The sequence below is a fragment of the Lathyrus oleraceus genome, chromosome 1 (genome assembly GCF_024323335.1).
Source record: "Lathyrus oleraceus cultivar Zhongwan6 chromosome 1, CAAS_Psat_ZW6_1.0, whole genome shotgun sequence".
Classification (NCBI taxonomy): Eukaryota; Viridiplantae; Streptophyta; class Magnoliopsida; order Fabales; family Fabaceae; genus Lathyrus; species Lathyrus oleraceus.
The window spans coordinates 25,231,970-25,237,969 of NC_066579.1; positions in this window are offsets into that span (position 1 = coordinate 25,231,970).

Below are 6,000 nucleotides of genomic sequence, written 5' to 3' on the forward strand. Positions count from 1 at the left end.
ACGTGCCTCAAGAGATTTATGTCAACCAGTTGGAGGGTGTTATTGCGAATGTGAGCACAAGGCATGGTTTGGGGTTCACAGACTTAGATCTGACACCTGAAGGTCGTAACCATAACAAAGCCCTGCATATCACTATGGAGTGTAAGAGGGTGGTATTGTCACATGTGTTGGTGGATACTGGCTCCTCGTTGAACGTGCTGCCCAAGAAGATTTTGAGAAAGATTGATGTTGAAGGGGTTGTCCTCACTCCGAGTGATCTCATTGTCCGTGCTTTCGATGGGTCCAAACGGTCTGTTTTTGGTGAAGTCACTTTGCCAGTGAAGATTGGTCAGGAGGTATTTGATATTATCTTCTATGTAATGGATATTCAACCAGCATATAGTTGCTTATTGGGGCATCCCTGGATACATGGGGCTGGAGTAGTGTCGTCAACTCTCCATCAGAAGCTGAAGTATGTATGGAATGGTCAGATTGTAACTGTGTGCGGCGAGGAGGACATTCTGGTGAGTCATTTATCCTCTTTCAAGTATGTGGAGGTGGATGGCGAGATCCATGAAACTATGTGCCAAGCATTTGAGACCGTTGCTATTAAGAAGGTGGCTTTTGCTGAGCAGAAGAAGCCAAGTGCCTCAATTGCGTCATACAAGCAGGCTGTGGAGGTTGTCAATTCTGGCAAGACAGAAGGTTAGGGCAAGATGGTTGATTTGCCCGTCAAACAAGACAAATTTGGTATTGGCTATCAACCTCTGCAGGCAGAGCAGGGTGTTCAAGATCAGAGGGGGCCGAGTACCTTCACCAGCGCTGGGCTGATGAATCATGGTGACGTCTTTGCAAGCGGTAGTGAAGATGGTGACAGTGATTATGATGTGGACAACTGGGTGCGCCCGTGTGCTCCAGGGGAGATGGTAAATAATTGGACAGCCGAAGAAATGGTCCAAGTTACTCTTCAGACAGAGTAATTTTCTTTTGTTTTTTCATTCTGCATAAAAGCCCTACGTTCTGCCCGGGGCGTAGTGGTTCATTGTAGGGCCACATCATGTTTTCAATGATTATCATTAATAAAGGACGTTTTGCAAACAAATTTGTGCTCACTATGTTTCTGTTTTTATTTTCACTTTTAAAACAATAAAATGGCAATGTTTTTTGTTTTTGTGACTTTCTTGAACTCTTTTCTAAAATAAAGCATTAAACATGCATAATCGATCTTGCGGAATCCACTAAAAACAGTTTTATTATGGCTCAGTATGATTTCGATAATCCCATTTACCAAGCTGAATAGGAGAGTGAAGAAGATTGTGAACTCCCTAAAGAACTGGTCAGATTATTGAAGCAGGAGGAAAGGGTCATCCAACCTCACCAGGAAGAGTTGGAGATTATTAACCTTGGTACTGAGGACGCCAAGAAAGAGATCAAGATCGGGGCTGCTTCGAAGGAAAATGTCAAGAGAGGGTTGATTGAAATGCTGAGAGAGTATGTGGAGATATTCGCTTGGTCGTATCAAGATATGCCTGGTTTGAATACAGATATTGTGATGTGTAACACCCTTCTAAAATATCCCAATAATTAATTAAAACAACCAAACATAAATCAGAGTAGATATGCAATTTAAGGGTGTCACACTTGACACTTCACACCATTCATCAAAACAGTTCGTCATGCTCATTTATTAATCAAAATAAAACATTGCACAATTCGCAGCGGAATAAAAATCTAACAACATGCAAAACATGTAACACATTACATGTAAAGTTGTTCAACAACCAAATGAAAACAAGTAAAACATCCCGTCCCGATGTTACATCTACCAGAGCATGACTCACTAAGGAACTACACTAGACTCCAATCACTAGCTTCTACTCAATCACTGCTCGTTATCTGAAACATAGTTGTAAGGGTGAGTTCCTCAATCGATATAATAAGCATTATAAAATATCATGTAATGCTAAGTAAATTAACACATTTCATCACCCTAATCATATTACACATTCAGCAACGGCAACATCAACTCATCATCATACTCAACACAACACAAAACACACGTATAATATTGGAATACATCCATTCATATTATACGCCATACATACATTATGCAATGAGACTCCATGCATGCGGTACCGACTATTCGTGAACATATAGTTCAACCTCACCGATCAAATCCAGATACGGCTACCAAGCTCACTAGTCCCACTCATTTGAGACCTAGTGACTCACATCACTAATTCCTCACCATGGGAATTAGCTACCACCCCAAGGGCCATGCTATGCACGCTAAATCACCTAGCATGCAAACATCAACAACAATCCACAATAACTCATCACTAATTCCTCACCATGGGAATTAGCTACCACCATAAAGGTCATACTATGCACGCTAAATCACCTAGCATGCAATCATCAACAACAATCCACAATGGACATATGCTCACACTCTAAGCCATAAACAGTCCATTCACAATTGCATACATAACAGATACATTCACAGTATTATGCATATTTATCACATAATCATATCATGTCAAATAATAAATCACAGTATTAGCACGCTCTACTAATACCTATACTGCTCAAAACAACGGGAAATGATCCATACTATATCATACACCCATATAGGCCAATCATCAAATACGTTCACAATATTTAATTATCAATTTTCCACTTTTCCAACAGTGTTAACCGGTTAACGCCCTGGGTTAACCGGTTAACGCAACACAGAACACGCTTCCTGGCACATTTTAACAGTGTTAACCGGTTAACACCCTGGGTTAACCGGTTAACGCAAGACAGATAGCAATATTTCACAATTCATAACAGTGTTAACCGGTTAACACCCTAGGTTAACCGGTTAACGCAAGACAGAAAGTTGTTCCTGCGCTAACACGAAGCAGAATGCAGAATTCTCCGCATTTTCCGCCGTTGGAGGACTTCCGGACCTCCGATTCCAATTCCGTAAAAAGCTACACGTTCGGAAAATCACAACTCACCCAAATATAGATTCAATTACAGCTTTAACATAACTTATTCATCACAATTTTTCAGCACTCATCATCCCAATTAAGGTCAATTCAACGGTTTATTACTACCCATTACATGTTAACCCATAATACCCATTAAGCGACGATAAACCCCCCTTACCTGAGTTAATCCGAAAAATCCTTTAGCTTCAAGCTCTTCCTTCTTCAACCTTCTTCTCCTGCTCTTCCTCTGTGCCCTTTCTCCACTTTCTGTCGCTTCTCTGATTTTCACGTGAAAAAAACCCTTTTTACCAAATGGAACTCTTTATATATATTCCAACTTATTATTCCAACTTATTATTCCAATAATAATAATTCCAAATAATATTCCAATAATAATCCAATTATTTAATTAAATTAATAAATATACTATTAACTTAATTTAAATAATTATCATATTTTATCGGGGTGTTACAACTCTCCCCCACTAAAAGAGTTTTCGTCCTCGAAAACATACCTCAAGTGAATAACTCCGGATAAGACTCCTTCATCTGACTCTCAAGTTCCCAAGTCACATTGCCACCTGCTGGTCCTCCCCAAGCTACCTTTACCAAAGCAATCTCTTTACCCCGCAACTGCTTCAACCCTCGATCCTCGATCCTCATAGGTGACGTTTCAACAGTCAGGTTATCTCTCACCTGTACATCATCTACTTGGACCACATGCGACGGATCAGGAATGTACCTCCTCAACTGAGACACATGAAAAACCTCATGCAAATTCGCAAGTGACGGCGGTAAAGCGATACGATAGGCTACCTCCCCTATCCTCTCCAAAATCTGATAAGGACCAATAAATCGAGGTGTCAACTTCTTCGACTTCAAAGCTCGACCAACCCCAGTTATCGGAGTAACACGAAGAAACACATGATCTCCCTCTTGGAACTCAAGTGACTTCCTCCTCTTTTCGTGATAACTCTTCTGACGACTCTGAGCAATCCTCATCTTCTCCTGAATCATCTTAATTTTTTCCGTAGTTTGTTGAACAATCTCCGGTCCAATCACAGCACTCTCACCGGACTCATACCAACATAAAGGTGTCCGACATCTCCTACCATACAAAGCTTCAAACGGTGCCATACCAATGCTCGAATGAAAACTATTGTTGTAGGTAAACTCAATCAAAGGTAAATAACAATCCCAAGCACCTCCCTTTTCCAAAACACAAGCCCTCAAAAGATCCTCCAGTGACTGAATCGTCCTCTCAGTCTGACCATCAGTCTGCGGATGATATGCAGAACTCAATCTCAGCTTAGTTCCCAAAGCCCTTTGCAAACCTTCCCAGAACTTCGATGTGAATCTAGGATCTCTGTCCGAAACAATACTCGACGGAATACCATGCAAACTTACAATTTTCTCAATATACAACTCAGCTAATCTCTTTAACGGATAATCCATTCTAATCGGAATGAAATGAGCCGATTTTGTCAATCTGTCAACAATCACCCAAATAGCTTCAAAATTCTTAATTGTCCTCGGTAAACCCGAAACAAAATCCATACTGATACTATCCCACTTCCACTCTGGAATAGCCAACGGTTGCATTAGCCCAGACGACTTCTGATGCTCAATCTTTGACTTCTGACAAGTCAAACAAGAATAAACAAAACTCGCAATTTCTCTTTTCATTCCCGGCCACCAAAATAACTGTTTCAAATCATGATACATCTCCGTAGCCCCAGGATGAATACTTAGGCCACTACGATGTCCTTCCTCAAGAATACTCTTCTTAAGTTCGGTAACATCCGGAATACACACCCGATTACCAAATTTCAAAACACCATTCTCATCAACTCTGAATTCACCACCTTGACCTTGATTCACTAGAGTCAACTTATCAACCAAAAGCACATCGGATTTCTGACCCTCTCTAATCTCATCCAGAATACCACTCGTTAACTTCAACATTCCCAATTTAACACTATTATGAGTACTCTCACACACCAAACTCAAGTCTCTAAACTGCTCAATTAAATCCAATTCCTTAACCATTAACATTGACATATGCAATGATTTCCGACTCAATGCATCAGCCACTACGTTTGCTTTACCCGGATGATAATTCAAACCAAAGTCATAATCCTTCAGAAACTCTAACCATCTCCTCTGTCTCATATTCAGCTCTTTCTGATCAAACAAATACTTTAAACTTTTATGGTCACTGAAAACCTCAAATCTTGACCCGTACAAGTAATGCCTCCATAACTTCAGAACAAATACCACAGCTGCCAACTCTAAATCGTGTGTCGGATAGTTCCTCTCATGAACCTTCAGTTGTCTCGAAGCATAAGATACAACCTGCTTATTCTGCATCAAAACACCACCCAAACCCAACAATGAAGCATCACAGTAAACCTCAAATGGTTCCGATGGACTTGGTAATATCAGAATAGGAGCAGTAGTTAACCTTCTCTTTAACTCTTGGAAACCTTCTTCACATTTTGAGTCCCAAACAAACGCTTGCCCCTTTCTAGTCAACATCGTCAACGGTAACGCCAACTTAGAAAATCCCTCAATGAATTTCCTATAATAACCTGCAAGTCCAAGAAAACTCCTTATCTCAGAAACTGACTTCGGAGCTTCCCACTTAGATACCGCTTCTATCTTAGAAGGATCAACAGCAACACCACCTCTTGAAATCACATGACCAAGAAAACTAACCTCTTCTAACCAAAATTCACACTTGGACAGTTTAGCAAATAACTTCTTTTCTCGTAGAACTTCTAAAACCATTCTCAAATGCTCAGCATGCTCTTCTTCCGATTTCGAATACACCAAAATATCGTCAATAAACACCACAACAAACTTGTCTAGGTAAGAATGGAAAATCCTATTCATATACTCCATAAATACTCCAGGCGCATTAGTCACACCAAAAGGCATTACAGAATACTCATAATGTCCATACCTTGTTCTGAAAGCAGTCTTCTGAATATCCTCAGTTTTCACACGTATCTGATGATAACCCGATCTCAAATCTATTTTGCTGA